A 17002-nucleotide genomic window follows, 5' to 3' on the forward strand; every position below is an offset into this window, starting at 1 on the left:
TCCTAAACTCATCTCCTATAGCCTTTTTTAGATAAAATTGGTCATTTGTGTAAGCTGAGGAGAGATTAAAGAACAAGACTTTACAGGCCAGTTACACAGGACTTGGGAATCAGGATCCATTGGTAAAGCTTTTCAGAGAATGACTAAAAACACACTCTTCACCATTCCAAATGGTTCTTCCTTCTGTGCAAGGGAAAGAGAGGTGAGAAGGAATAAATATGGAAAAAGTAAGAAGCATCAAACAAGGTAAATAATGTTAACTTTATTAGATAAAGTAAAACATAGGTGTACAGGGTGCAATCCAGAAAAGGACATGTCACCTCTGTGTGGATCCCAGTTAATTTAGTTAATAAAATTAATCGATGGTAAGGAGTAAAACCTTCTATTGATTTATGGAAAGGAGGTATATGGTGAGCAAGTCAATTTAATAACCTCAAGATTTTTGAACACAAAGGAGTGAAAGTTTTGGACTCTGCTTGAGCAACAGGAAGGAACAGAGCTGAGGAGGACTGAGATGTGCAGACATTGCCCAAGAAAGATCTCACTGACATCAAGTGTTCTTATGAATGCTGGTTTCCAGGGGCCCATGCCTGTAATCCTAGCTACTCAGAAGGCTTAGATCTGAGGATTGTGGTTTGAAGTCATTTGGGATAAGAAAGTTTGTAAGCTTTTTATCTTTTACAGTTCAAGAATGTTCTTATTTGATGCTAATTGTAACCCAAGGCAGTGCAATTGGATACCAAGCTGAAGAATATTAGAAAATACACAGACAAGTGTAGACAAAACGAACAAAATCAATGAGGACGCAGGGTACCAAGGCTCAATGGCACCTGGGCTCCAGGTCACACAAGCAATCATATTTATTTGAATTCACACTGGGAAGGTTACCATGGATACATGCAAAAATGAAGCATCAATATTACAATCAGAGCCACCACAGTGAGTAACACTGGTTCCCTTATTGTTTTGAGAAAGGAGACTTCTCTTTTATCTCCCAGGTTTCAAGGCCTTTAAAGCACTATGGAAAGGGCAATAGTTTAACCCTCTCCGGAGCTCTATTTTAACCCTTCCATGGCCAGATATCATCTTTCAGAGTACTATTGAGGTGATGTTCAACCTCTCAAAACTTTTCTTGATTCAACAAATCAGCTTGAGTCCAATACACATATTAATATTAGTAGCATGTATTACAAACACAGTAAAAAGAGAAAAAATAATATTAGACATTTAAACAGAAATAACTGACTGCATTCTTTTATCCGGTACAAGAAATTGAACACTGTTGTCTAAGTCTCTAATAACACTTTTTTTAGATATAACTTCACGGCTTTCATAAAACCTCCTACATAGTCCTTAGAGTGTCTTTTTGACTCCCATTTTTATTTGTTACATTTGCATAGTAGTATAGTATGTCATCTTTAAAATCATATCACCTCATAATTAAAGTTTATCGTGTAAGTAAGTACTTGTGATACTCCAATAAAATATCACAAAAGTTGGAAATGGAGCTATGGCTTAAGAGCTATAGTGCAAGTCTTGAGCCAAAGAAGCTCAGGGGCAGTATCCAGGCCCAAAGTTTAAGCCCTAGTTTCCACACATACACATCCCCCCATCCATCACCCAGACACACAATCAGATGATAATGTCTATCAAGTTCTTCCTTAGGATGATCTTGATGATGTCAGCAACTGTATCAAGTTTCTATCTCTCTTCCATGCATTTGTGGTAGTAGACAGCCTAAGACTTGTCCATGAGCAAAAGCAGTTATGTAACATATCCATCACAATGTCCAGCTCTCTTGATAGTAGATCTGCCCATCTTGGGACTTGATGGGACCCATGTACTCTTCAACTGGCTTTCCCATCCTCGGTGCCAACTGCTTCAATGTTTCACCATCCACACCAAAGAGGCTTTCAAAACCCCTCCCAAATTATCTGAATCCTGGATGCCTGCTATGTCACGAAGACACTCTGTGGGTATTCCCCTCTCTGACAGGCCATTTTAACTCCTATGCTCTCCTCACAGATGTAGGCAATGGTCTCTGAGGGACTTCAGTGCCAAATCTTCGAGAGATTTAGTTTCATTGTTTCCATAAGCTCTGGGAAATCATGCAGTAAAGGGTCCAGGTTAGAAACATAGGGGTATACATACCTCCTCATTCTGGAGGTTTTCATGTATGTTCTCTTGGCCATTGAACAGAAGTGGGGTCTCTAAAAGGAAACTTGTATGGTGATCTTTCTGCTTTGGTCCATACAACAAAGAACCACTTTCCCATCCCTTCAATGATTTTGACAAGCTCCATGTGATTCATGCTGAACTGCTTTCAATGCTGTATCAATGTAGAGGTCACAACTGGATGTTGTGTGGATAGCTGTCCATGCTTGATCCTGAGTTCCCTTGACATGCAGGGACCAAAACTCCATGTTGGGAAAGTGAGAGCATGATTAGCTGGCTTATATCTGTGTAGTCTGAATGACACCAGTAGGCATTGAGACCTCCTCTTTATGTCCAAGTACCCTCAGCATATTGATAAAGATTGACACACCATGGCAAGTCTTCACAAAAAAATTCTGACCTGGTCCTGGGCATTATCTCAAGCATCTCACCCACTTCTAGCAACTTCCCTTCTTTCAAGGTCTTGCCAATTCTCCTCCTTGTGTTCTCAGGTAAAATACTGCTGTCAGTGAGTAAAGAGCAGAGGACAAGGAAGCAGGTACTCTAGAGAAAGTAAATACTGAAACCTCTTCCATGGTGAGAATATAATTAAATCTGCAACTATAGAATAGCAAAGGAGTTAAGATGGTTATGCACACAGTTTGTGCACAAAAATGCCAGACCTAGAATGCCGTGCTCAGAGTTTCAGTCCATAATCGTCTGTAACAAAGGCATCACAGTTACAGATAAACCAAGTTCATAATGTCTTTTCTTGCACTCAGGAAATGGACACTATCCCTGAAGTTTATTTTTTCCTCTCAAGTCTACTACTTCACCACTGGAACCACAATTCTACTTCTAGTTTTTTGGACATAATTGGAAATAGAATTCGTACAGGCTTTCCTGCCCAAGTTGGCTTCAATCACTGATCCTCAACCTCATGAATAGCTAGGATTAGAGGATTGGCCACTGAGCCTGGCAACAACTCTCTTCCTTTTTATTTCTTTTGCTTTGTTCCTTTTTTCCAGTTATGGGCCTGAATTCTAGGCTTGGGCACTGTCCCTCATCTCTTCAGCTGAAGGCTAGTCTCAACCACTTGAGCCACAGCGTGATTTCCAGCATAGTTTCTGCTTAAGTGGTAATGAGCAATTGAATCCAGGGCCTTATGCATGCAAGGCAAGCACTCTACCACTGAGCCACCTTCCCAGCCTCATCTTTCCTTTTCTTAAAAAAATATTATTAGGAAGATGATGTTCAGAGGAATAACAGTTAAGTCAGTTAAACAGTTGTCAGGTAAAGAATCCATTTTGGGGGGACAATTACACCCCTTTACTGTTTCTCAGTTTATACCTTTCACTGTGGCTTTTTTCTGGTTAACTGGAGATAAGAATCTTGCAGACTTTGCTTCCCAGGGTGATTTTGAACCGTGATCCTCAGATATCAGTCTGCTAATGAGTTAGGATTACAGGCTTGAATCTGAAAGACAAGAAGACTGTTCTGAATGTTGTCCTATATTGGTTATAGGGCTGTGGGCCTGAATGGACTTATGCAGTGAATGCCAGGCAGATCAGTCATCTGGAAGCATGTGTCCCTACTTAAACCTGACTGACTCTCAGAACAGATAGGTGATGCTTTCAGGGTAAGAACCAGTTTGTACCAGCTCAACAGAAGTCCTCACTATATAGGTCTTATTCAACAACTATTGGGTTGCTTATATTATCAAGACATTTTCTTTCTTAAGAACTTTTTCATTGTAAGATTGCAATAACTACAGATTCATAATGGTCTAGGAATACATGTCTGCTATCAGCTTTAATACCAAAGCCACATAGCTGCTACAAATCATGTTTTATTGATCTTATAATAGTTCTTGAATATTAGTCTTTATTAGTAATTATATTATTAATATAAATATTAAAGTTCTTCAAACATATTTCTCTTATTAAATGAATCCTTACTGTGACATTGAAAGCATCTTCTGGAGCAGCATTGGAAAAGATACTTGGATAATACTAAGAATGAAGGATGAGAAGTGTGAAAAACAGAACTAAGAGAATTACCAGTGTGACTGGGAAACATCTTCTACAGAGCAGAATCCCAGATTTCTGGAAACATATCATGTGAGAACAGGGCTTCAAACAGTACATGTGACCACATGGGTGAGCCTCAATGTTGCCACATAGATGTTATTCTTATTCCTATATGAAAGTCTCATGTTCGATGGGCTTTCACAACCCCAGATTTATGAAATTTTGCTGCCTTCTTTCCTTCAATATTACTTCATACTTTGCTATTGAGTGTAATTATTCTTTCAAAACATGAAAACTCAACACCATCTCTTGGACTGAGGCAATTCCTGTCTCCCTATGAATAGATCTGTTATTTAAGAGGCTTCCTTGGGCTGGGTAGGTGGCTCAGTGGTAGAGCACATGCCTTGCATGCTTGAGGCCATGGGTTCGATTCCTCAGCACCACATAAGCAGAAAAATGCCAGAAGTGGTGCTGTGGTTCAAGTGCTATAGTGCTAGCCTTGAGCTGAAGAGCTGAGGAACAGCACCCATGCCCAGAGTTCAGGCCCCACAACCGGACAACCCCCCCAAAAAAAGAGGCTTCTTGACAGGTGCCAGTGCACCCCTTCTTTAATACTAGCTTCTCAGGAGGCTGGGATCTGAAGGTCACAGTTGAAGCCTGCCTGGGTAGGAAAGTCCATCAGATTCTCATCTCCAATCAATTACCAAAAAAGTCAAAAGTGGAGCTGTGGCTGAGGTGGTAGAACACTAGGCTGGAGCAAAAAAATGCATAAGGACAGGCAGCACCCTGCCTGAGCCTGAGCCCCAGACCAGCCTTCAGGCACACACACACACACACACACACACACACACACACACACACACACACACATACACACACACAAGTGGCTTTCTGCCAGACATGTCATGTGGGCCCATGAAATGTTTGGAGACGCCTCTTCAAATGGACTTGCCCTTGTATTTACTCCAGTAATGTGGAAATTGACTCTCAGTCACCTATATGTCCATTGGTTCAGGATTTTTACTTTGCATCCCACTTCCTTTGCTTGTTTTTTGAGGTGAGTCTTGTAGCTCACACAGATGTCAATACACTTCAAGATGCTGCTTACTGTCTCAGGGTCTGCATTGACACTACACATGGAAAAAGAAAACATGACCTGAGAGCCTCTGCTTACTCTGAGGACCAGCTATCCAAGCAACGGCAGCTTCCTATGAATGCAAACTGGAATCCAGGCTCAGGTTGTTCATAACAGACAGATGTGAGTTGTGTAAGGCTTGAATTGTTCTAAGGAATAGCAGAGAATTGAGGAAGGCAGAGGAACTGGGAAAAGACAATCGACCTTACCATGTTTCCTTGCAGTTCCTGGTCCACATTATATCCTTTGCTAATTGTTCTGCTGTGTGTGTGTGTGTGTGTGTGTGTGTGTGTGTGTGTGTGTGTGTGTGTGTGTGTGTTTGAGAGTGTCAGTGAATGTTTGCACATATACAGTGGTTCTGGGCCTTGCATTAAGGGGCTGGACACTGGGAAGGCAGGGTGAATATGAGCAAGTACATCATATGTGTGTGTGGAAGTAACTCCATCAAACCTCTGAGTGTGCAACTAGTAATGAAAGTGAAAAAATGATTAAGCAATGCTCAAAATCCTCCATAAGCTATTTAGAAATAACTTTAAAAAAGGGTCAGGAAGCATAGTTGGTAGGGGATATGAAAACATCTGTAGTTAAAACTGTGGGATTATTCAAGCAAGGTGCTGGTGGCTCATGCTTGTACTCCTAGATATTCAAGAGGCTGAGATCTAAGGATCATTATTTGAAACCTGCCCAGGCTGAAAAGTTATCACATTCTATATAAGATATACTACTCAGAATAAGCTCAAATGAGGCTTAAGCAGTAGAGTGCCCAAATTCAAACCACAAGACTGGCAGAAAAAAAAAAGAAATAGTCCAAACTTAAGATGTCTAAGGAGTTTTAGACTAAATGTCGTATATAAACAAGGTACTATATTTTGGGGCTCATTTGTTGTTGTTGTTTTAAATATATCATGTATATTCTTCCTCCTACAATATGTCCCCTTTTGACTTTGACTTGACTTTGTTACCGTGCACCTTGTATATACATTTTTCTAATTTAGAGAGGGGAACCAAAATAACAAAAATGCTGAAACAAGGACACAGGATGACCCATTGCAACAATGATATCCATAGGACAGTATGTTAGAAATGAATTTTACAACTTTGGGTGGGGAAGGGTGGAGGAGAAGGTAAGGGATAGTAGAAAAAAACAAGGGAAGGGGTAACAATGCTTGACCAGAAATGTACTCATTGCCTTATTCATGTAACTGTTGCCTCTCTATAGAATCTTCACAATAAAATAAGATTTAGAAAATGAAAAATATCTAGTTACAGCTAAAGTACGAAAGGAAAAATCCTTTCATTCATTTGCCTATGGCAACAGAAATTAGAAATACACAGTCAATAGATATTTATTGCAAACCCCACACAGATTCATGCTCATGGCTACTTCACCCTCCTTGTCTTCAGGGGAAAATCAGGAGGAATCAGTACAAGCTTCCTATCCAATAGCAGTCTACTCAATTCCTGTACCAAGACTGCCATCTGTAGTGCATCAGATGGAAAAAGTTAACATTCCTTCCAAAAGCGTCTCAAATGAGCCCTATAAACCATAGCCTCCAACTGTCCTGATTTAACTCTTATTTCCTTTCCCAAGCTACAAATACATATAAACTTGTGGAGGGCTCTACAGAGATGGACAATGACTTATAAAACATATACTGTTTCACACCTGTAGAAAATTAAAACTAGACCCTTATAAAGCACACTGCACAAGAATCAACTCCAAAGGGATCAAAGACCTCAGAGCCCAAGCAGATACCCTGAAAACATTACAGGAAGGAAAAGGAGAAACTCCAGGGCTCATGGCACTTGCCAAAAGTTTCTTAATAAAGACCCAGAAACACATACAATCAAAGAAAGGTTGGACAAATGAGATTGCATGAAACTGCAGACCTTCTGCACGACCAAGGACATAGCTATCAAGATCAAGAGAAAGCCCAACGATTTGGAGAAGATCTTCACTAGGCTTACAATGGACAAGGATCTCATATCTAACATATAATTAGACCTCAAAAAATTAAATCCTTCAAAAACAAATCCTCAAAGAAACAACTGCCTGATAAATAAGTGGGCTAAAGATTTAAAGAGAAAGGTCTGAAGAGGAAATAGGAATGGCCAATAGACACATGAAAAAATGCTCAAATTCTTTAGCCATAAAAGAAATGAAAATCAAGACAATGTTGAGATTCCACCTCACCCCAGTTTGAATGGCTATAAGCAACAAATTTAATAATAACTTATGCTGGAGGGGATGTGGTCAAAGGGAACGTCCTGCATTGTTGGGGGGAGTGTAAACTTGTTCAACCACTTTGGAAAGGAGTATATTAAAACTACCAGCACAACCATGTTTATTGCAGCATTATTTAACAAAGCTAAGGTATGGAACCAACCAGATGCCCCTCAGTATATGAATGGATCAAGAAAATATACACAATGGAATTCCATGCCTCCATCAGAAAGAATTAGGCAGATACCTGAGGAGCAGCCGGGATGCCGCTGATCAGAGCCGCTTGAGGCTAGGGCTGCACCTTCTCTGCCCTGATAGGCATCCTACTCTTGCAGGATTAGTGCAGCTTTTGACATACGAGGTTATGTTGGAGAAAATGTCAAGTTGAGATGTACCTTCAAGTCATCTTCATATGTCACTGACAAACTGACCATAGACTGTAAGTACCGTCCTCCCAGCAGCAGTCGCACAAAATCTGTATTTCACTATCAGTCTTTCCAGTACCCAACCACAGCAGGCACTTTTCAGGATCAGATCTCCTGGGCTGGAAATGTATACAAAGGGGATGCATCCATAAGCATAAGCAACCCTAACCTGATAGACAATAGTGTTGCGACCACCTCGACCAGCAAGGAAGACATGACCCGGGATTCTTCTCAAAGCAGTTTATTCGGGAACCTCATCTGCAAGCTTCTCCTTCCCCGAACCAGCAATCCGGTTATAAGCCTCCTGGATGGCCAATCCCGAGGTGCCATGCGGCATATACAAATAGGGTCACAAATACAGAAGCAAGCCAGTAGCCAAGCCATAGCCATATAAGGAGTTGTTATTCACAGAGAGCACTCGCCATCGGGAAGGCAGAAGGCGGAAGCCAGTGCCATCTTTGGTCGTGGCCCCTGCAGCTCTCCACACAATAGGACATTCAGCTGTGCTGTGAAGAATCTCCCAGATGTGCACCATGACATCCCCCTGATGGAACTAACAATCACAGAAAGGGGTTTTGGTACCATGCTGTCCTCTGTGGCCCTTCTTTCTATTCTTGTTTTCATTCCCTCAGCAGTAGTTATTGTTCTGATGCTTGTGAGAATATCAAGGAAGGCTGCAGAGATGAAAAAGCAGAGAAAGTCTGGCTATAAGAAGAAGTCTTGGAGTTCCAGGAAGATGGCAGAGGAGAAACTAGAGGTTAAACAAGCTCTCCCATAGAAAGCAGTTTTAGTGTTCCAGTGAACAGACCTAAGTCAGAGAATCACAAGTGTGCCATCACAGTACAGAGAGTTAGGCCAGAGAGGGAAAATCCTGGCAAGGAGACAGATCTGAGCACTTGCCAGCATTTGCAGCTATGGCTGTGGCTGCAGCAGCTGCAGCCATAGCAGCCATACCTGCAACACAGAGAATCCGGGATGAAAGAGCCAGATGCGGCAAGTGAGCAGATTCTATTCAACACCAGCAAGAACCGACAAGGAGAAGACATCTTCATCCTGCAGTTAGCAGACCAGAGACAGCCCAGGAACCAAGACTCGGCGTGAGTAGAAGCCTGACGTCCTCACTCCTTCTCAGAGAGCAGAGGAGGGAAGCCACCTCTCATCCCCCACTACCGGAGATCTCCATCTTTGATACTGACAAGGGCCTGGCTGAGCTGCTAGCTCCAAATCAGGCCTTGGAAGAAAACTGGAGTCATTTAGGAGCTCACAAGAACCTAACCTGACGTGCCAGACTCAGCTCAACCCAGGGAAAAGTCACCCGGCTCAGGCTGCCAGGCCCAGGAGTGGCTTTCTTCACTAGGAAACAGAGCAACAGTCTGTCCATCCCTTTAGCAGCCTCTACAATCAATTGAAAGTCAGTAAACATAAATCCTGAGAATGGCTCCAGGCTGGGCTCTGTGAGTGTCTCAGGAGCTAACCCCTCAGGGAAAATCTACTTTTTGCTGAAAGGCCTCCACTCTACCCAGAACCTAGCCTCATCACAGCATCTCCAAAGTAGAGGAACAAACCATCTCCCTCTTGTGATACTCAAAACAGATTTCCTTACCATTGAACAAGACTGGGAGAAGGATCACAAAATCCTGGGTAAAGCAGAGCATTTTTGTGCCTTCTCAAACAAACTGACTTAAGAAACCAACCAAGCCACAGGAAAATAAAACACCACAAGAAGACCAGAGACTCCAACAAGAGGCTGGTTATGGACACAAGGGAAATACAGGACTTTCCTAACCCTACCCAAAAAAATCAAAAAAAATTTTTTTAAATTTCATAAGTTTTTTTTCTAAAACTTCTTTTAATTCTTACCTTTAAAAAATTGTTTTCTAGTAACTTTTTTTCTCCCTCTTATAATTTTTATTTTAGGGATATATGTGTGTGTGCATGTTTTCTTTCTTTTTTAAAAAAAAAAACATTTATTTTTTTGTTTTTTGTTTAGCTCTATTTAACTTTTAATCTTTTTTTCTTCCTCATTCTTTTCACCTTTTTGTCTCTTTCATTCTTCTTTGTATGACTTAATTGCTGTTCTGCACATCCTCAGATTACTTGTAGTTGATTATTAGATCTTATCCCCCACAGAGTACACAATTAATCAAGAAATATATTCATCAATTCAAAACCTCTTAGACTTACATTCTTTAATAGCAGTACTATTTATACCTATATAATATTTTAATTTTTTTTATTTTTAAGTTTTTCACGTTTCCTTTATATCCCTCCACTTCTCTAATTATATCCTCACTCTTCTCTGAATATTTCGTTTTTATATTTGCATAATTTTTAAGCATTGCACTTTTTAATTTTTAAATTTTGCTTTTCTATTTTTTCGTGTCTCTTTTTTTCTCTTTCTCTTTCTTCTTTTTTTATCTCTCTCTATTTTCATACTATCTAACCTATTTACCACTTTGAGATTTTGATTTAGTTAAGTTAATTCTCCCTGTTCCTTCCCACATCCCTCGATTCCTATTTTTACCCACATATCTCCCTAAACCTAATAATTTCTGGTTTGCCAAATTCTTCTTTGCTGTTCATAGCCCATTAATATATAGTTGTTTGATGTTGAAGAGATATATCTGTTGAATTATATTGTATCTGCAGAATTTGGACAGTGCAACTACAAATTTTGGGTGATGCTTGTCTTAAGATAGTGTTCTAGCACCAAACTGGTGTTACTTTCATCCAAAATGGGCAGAGTAAGCCAGAAAAACACAAGAAAAACGACAACTGTGGGTATCTTAACTCCCACTCATAATAATCAGGGGACAGAACAGATAATGCAATCCAGAGGAGAGTTCCCAAATAGCTCTACAAACACTGCTGGTAAACATGGTAAATGAACAAAGGACTCTATATGGCCATGAAAAGGAGAGAGAGGAGGCAAACCAAAGGTTAATACAGGAAAAGATTGAAAACTTGCAAAGACTTTCTATGAATGTGATAGGGAGAGAGAAGGGGCAAACCAAAGTTTAATACAGGAATATCATGAGCGTGAGGAAACTACTCAAAAACTGATACAGGAATTGCTTGATCAGGTTGAGATCACTCAAAGAGAAAGGCAGGAATGGCGTGAGCAGGCTGAGAACACTCAAAGAGAACTACAGGAATGGCGTGAACGTGAGAAGCTAAGCAAAGAGTAATACAGGAATTGAGAGAGCAAAATGAGAATGCACAAAGATCACTAAAGGCATTGTTGGAATCCATTAACAAAGAGCTGAATGAGATCGGGGAGACCACAAAGGGAATACTGAACGGAACCCAACAGAAGGAATGGGAGTCCAAGGAAACCATAACCAATCAACTAAGTGATTTGAGAATAAACACTGAACACCAAATTAAGGAAGTAAAGAAGTACATTCAAGATGTAAAACAAAGCTGCAACAAAGAATTTGAAGCCATGAAAGCTGACCAATTACAAGGAAAATAAATAAAAAAGAAAGTCGAAACTCTTGACAGCAGGTTAGACCATGCAGAAGATCAAATCTCGGTGATTGAAGACAGCCTAGATATTACAGAGAAAGAACATACAACCATCCAAGATAAGTGTAAGAAATATGATAGATCTATTCAAAACTTGGAAGACACCATCAGAAGGCCTAATCTGAGGATAATGTGTGTAGAGGAGCACCTAGAAACAGAAGTTAATGGTTAGGAAATTTATTTAACAAGATCCTAGCAGAGAACTTCCCAATCATGCAAAAAGATAGGCCTATTCAGATACAAGAGACTTTGAGAACTCCAAATAGAACAGACCAGAATAGGACATCACACCGTCACATTATAATCCACACAGGATCAATTCAGACCAAAGAAAAGATCGTTAAAGTTGTCACCGAGTAAAGATCAATCACCTATAAAGAAAAACCAATGAGAATCACCTCAGATTTCTCAGCATAGACAATCAAAGCAAGAAGAGCCTGGAATGATGTATGCCATGCCCTAAAGACAAACAACTATCAACCAAGAATACTGTACCCAGCTAAACTATCCTTCCTAACTGAAAATAAAATACAAACCTTCCATAACAAAGAAAAATTTAAACAAAATATTTGCACCAAACCAGCCCGGCAAAAATTCTTGAAGATGTGCTGCACTTAGAAAACAAACAAGACCACAGCAAAGGCCAAGAATCCTCACCCAAACTGAGAATGCAAGGAACATAGGAAGAACGCAGTGGATCAGCCCCAAAGAAGGTGGATTAAATGGCAGGAACTCCCAAATACCTCTCATTCCTATCTTTCAACATTAATGGACTTAACTCTCCAATTAAGTGACATAGACTGTCTAGTTGAATTAAAAAGCAAGATGCTACTATCTGCTGCCTTCAGGAGTCACATTTTGCCCATAAAAACACACACATTTTCAATGTGAAAGGGTGGAACAAAATCTACCAAGCAAACGGCCCCCATAAACAGGCGGGAGTTGCAATTCTAATAGATAAAATAGACTTCAAATTCAAATTCGTGAGAAGAGAAAAAGAAGGTCGCTACATACTAATAAAGGGATCTCTCCTTCAGGAGGATATTACAATTCTAAATATCTATTCACCAAACAACAGAGAACTCAAATTTATTCAAGAAACACTACTTTCTCTAAAATCACACATAGATCCAAAGACTAATTGTTGGGGATTTTAACACACCATTTTCCCCACTAGATAGAAAAATTGGCAAAAAACTCAACAGAGAAACCGCAGATCTAAACAACTACATAGTTCAACTAGATATAACAGACATCTATCGAATATTTCACACAGCAGCATCAGAATACATGTGTTTCTCAGCAGCACATGGAAATTTTTCTAAAGTAGACCACATTTTAGGCCACAAAGCAAACTTGCCCAAATTCAGAAACATTGAAGTTATACCTTGCATTCTCTCAGACAACACCTGAATAAAATCAGAACTCAACAAAAAAAGCCACAAAAGAAAGTGGTATAACACATGGAGACTGAACAACACCCTGCTGAGTCACGAGTGGGTCATGGAAGGGATTAGAAAGGAAATTAAACTGTTCATGATATTCAACAAAAATGAGCACACAAATTACTAGCTCCTCTGGGACACAGCAAAGGCAGTACTCAGGGGCAAGTTTATAGCTCTGAGTTCCTACATCAACAAATTGGAGAGAACTGAAACCAACAATATAATGAGGCATCTGAACCTCCTTGAAGAAGAACAGCAAGATAAACCTCAATGCAATAGACGGAAAGAAATAATTAAAATTAAATCAGAATTAAATGAATTAGAATCCAAAAAACTATAGAAAGAATCAACAAAGAGTAGGTTCTTTGAGAAAATTAACAAAATTGACAGACCGTTAGCAAATCTTACCAGAAAAAGAAGAGAACACACCAAAATAAATAAACTCAGAGAGTAGAATGGAAACATCACCACAGAAACAACCAAGATTCAGAACATTATAAGGGAATACTTCTCAAAACTTTATGCTAATAAGTTTGAGAACTTGGCAGAAATGGACCATTTCCTAGCAAATATTGACATGCCAAAACTAAACCAAGATGAGTTAAACCATCTTAACAGGCCCATATCAAGCTGAAAATAGAAACAGCAATAAAAGACCTCCCATCTAAGAAAAGTTGAAGACCAGATGGCTTTATAGCGGAATTCTACAAGGCCTTCAAAGCACCAACACACCAATACTCCTCCAAATCTTCAATAAAATTGAAAAAGAAAGTTCACTACAGAACACATTCAATGAAGCCATCATAACCCTCATCCCAAAATCAGGAAAGGACTCATCAAAGAAAGAGAATGATAGACACATTTCTTTGATGAATATTGATGCAAAACTTCTTAACAAAATTTTGGCCAGTCTACTTCAACAATTCATCCAAAAAATCATACACCACGATCAAACAGGTTTCATTTCAGGGATGCAAATCTGGTTCAATATATGCAAATCAATTAATATAATTCATCACATCAATAGGAGCAATGATAAGGAACACATGATTATCTCAATAGATACAGAAAAAGCATTTGACAAGATCCAAAACCCCTTTATGATGAAGGTTCTGGAAAAATTAGGAATCCTTGGAATATTCCTCAATACAATAAAGTCTGTATATGACAAACCTACAGCCAGCAATATAATAATGGTGAAAAACTAAAGCCATTTCCTCTTAACTCAGGAACAAGACAAGGATGTCCACTCTCTCCACTTCAATCTAGTATTAGAATGCCTACCTACAGCAATAAGACAAGATGCAATCATAAAGGGGATCCAAATAAGGAAAGAAGAAGTAAAACTCTGCCTCTTAGCAGATGACATGATCTTGTATTTAAAGAATCACATGGACTCCACTCCCAAATTTCTTCAGCTGATTCAAAGGTTTGGCAAAGTAGCAGGGTAGAAAATGAACCCCCAGAAATCAATGGTTATTCTGTATGTCAACAATGAGAAAAGTGTGGCTGAATTTAGGAAAGCAACTCCATTGGTGATAGCCCCACAAAAAATAAAATAACTAGGAATTAACCTAACCAAAGGAGTGAAGGACTTCTATGATGATAACTTTAAAAACTTGATGAAGGAAATCAAAACAGAACTTAAGAAGTGGCAAAATCTCCCATGCTCCTGGATTGGAAAGATCAACACCGTGAAAATGGTAATATTTCCCAATGCTATCTACAAATTATTGTGATACCTATCAAAATTCCAACCTCATTCATCAAGGAAATAGAAGAGGCAATCCAAATATTCATATGGAACAATAAAAGACCCCGAATAGCAAAAACGACCCTCAACAGAAGGAACACTGCTGGAGTAATATCAATACCAATTTTCACACAAGAACAGACCTCAGGACCAATGGAATAGAATTGAAAACAGAGAAATGAACCTACAGACCTATCACCGACTAATTTTCGATATGGTAGCTAAGAAAAATAGAACGTAAAAAAGACAGCCTTTTCAATAAGTTGTGCTGCCAAAATGGTCAACTACTTGTAGAAAACGAAAGCTAGATCCATATAGTTCATGCTGCACCAGCATCAATTCCAAATGGACCAAAGACCTCGGTGTCAAAGCAGACACTCTGAAATCATTACGGGATGGAATAGGACAAACTCTAGGTCTTCTTGGCCCAGGCCAAAATTTTCTTAATAGAGACCCAGAAACATAAAAAAATCAAAGAAAGGTTAGACAAATGGGATTGCATGAAGTTGCAGAGCTTCTGCATGGCAAAGGACATAGCTAGCAAGATCAATAGAAAGCCCACGGATTGGGAGAATATCTTCCCTAGCCATGCAACGGACAAGGGTCTCATATCTAAAATATACTTGGAACTCAAAAAATTAAATCCCCCAACAACAAATCCTCAAAGAAACAACTTCCCAATAAATAAGTGGGCTAAAGTCTTAAAGAGAAACTTCTATGAAGAAGAAAGAAGGATGGCCAGTAGACACATTAAGAAATGCTCAACCTCCCTAGCCGTAACAGAAATGCAAATCAAAACAACATTAAGATACCACCTCACCCCAGTTAGAATGAGAAAAATCAAGAACTCTAATAACAGATACTGGAGGGGATGTGGACAGAAGGAAACCTTACTCCATTGTTTGTGGGAATATAAACTTGTACAACCACTTTGCAAACTAGTATGGAGGTTCTCAAATGACTCCAGCTAGAGTTCCCCTATGAACCAGCAATCCCACTTTTGGGTATTTACCCAAATGTTTCAAACAAGACAACACTAAAGCTACCAGCACAACTATGTTTATTGCAGCATTATTTCCTATAGCTAAGATATTGAACCAACCCAGATGCCCCTCAGTAGATGAATGGATCAAGAAAATGTGGCATTTATATATACAATGGAATTCTATGCCTCCAATAGAAAGAATGACATTTTCCCATTTGTTAGGAAATGGAAGGACATGGAAAAAATTATATTAAGTGAAGTAAGCCAAGCCCAAAGAAACATTGGTCCCATGATTTCCCTTAATTGCAATATCTAGTATATGTCTGCGTCAAGCAGGAATGGTCAGATAAGGTGATGTTAGGAAAAATCAAGCCTAATATATGTATTTAAATGTTTTTTTTTTCTTAAATGCATTTGTTTCTAATGCATTTATAAGATTATTTTTTTGTTGCTTTGTATGTCCCTCTTCCACAGTATAACCCCTGCTTTCACTGTATTTGATGTCGGTATAATTTGTGGAGGGGAAGGAGAAAAACAAGTCGTTTAAATAAGGAGACTGGTGTACCCGTTGCAACAATGAGAAGTACACGTTGTCATGTCGAAAATGAACTTTACAACTTTGGTGTTGGGGGGAGGATTGTGGGGGGTGATGGGGGGAGGCTGGGAAGGGATGGGAAGGGTAAACAAAGGGGGAGGCTACAATGGTTGATAAGATATGGACTCATTATCTTGCCCACGTAATTGTAACCCCTCTGTACAGTATTTTCACAATAAAACTAAATTAAAAAATAAAAAATATATTAAGTGAAGTATACCAGGCCTCCCTTTTTAGCAATAAATAATATATGTTTAAGGCAAGCAGAAAAGCTCAAAAGCTAAGTACATATGACCTTATAAGATGACGTTAAGCGAAATGAACTCCAAGACAGGAACTCTAATGTTTTTCTTTCTTGCTATTGTTTTTAATGTATTTATAATATACTATTCATTTTTTTGTTTCTTTGGTATGTTCTTCCAACACAGTATTACACCTGTTTTCACTGTATTTGTTTCTAGTGACCTGCATCTTGTATGTATATTATTCATGTGAGGAGGAGAAAGGAAATAACTTAATGCTTAAATAAGGATAGTGTTTATCCCTTTGTAACAATGGGATGTACAAGACAGTATGTTGAAATTGTACTTTACAACATTGGTAGAGGGTGGGTGGGAGAATTTGGTGAGGTGGGGAGGGAAGGGATGGTAGGGGAAAAAAGAAAGGAGGAGGTGACAATGCTCGTTAGGAATCCTTACTCATGTAACTGTAACCCTTCTGTACAGTAT

The 17002-nt window shown here is 39.2% G+C and overlaps 1 pseudogene; it reads left to right on the top strand.

Moving 5' to 3' along the window:
* The window catches only part of LOC138811640 (myelin protein zero-like protein 3 pseudogene), a 38284-nt pseudogene extending 29538 nt beyond the window's left edge, over positions 1 to 8746 (top strand).
* The last annotated feature ends 8256 nt before the right edge of the window (positions 8747 to 17002 follow it).

This window comes from Dipodomys merriami, unplaced genomic scaffold, assembly GCF_024711535.1.
Source record: "Dipodomys merriami isolate MVZ:Mamm:240054 unplaced genomic scaffold, mDipMer1.0.p SCAF_543, whole genome shotgun sequence".
Taxonomy (NCBI): Eukaryota; Metazoa; Chordata; class Mammalia; order Rodentia; family Heteromyidae; genus Dipodomys; species Dipodomys merriami.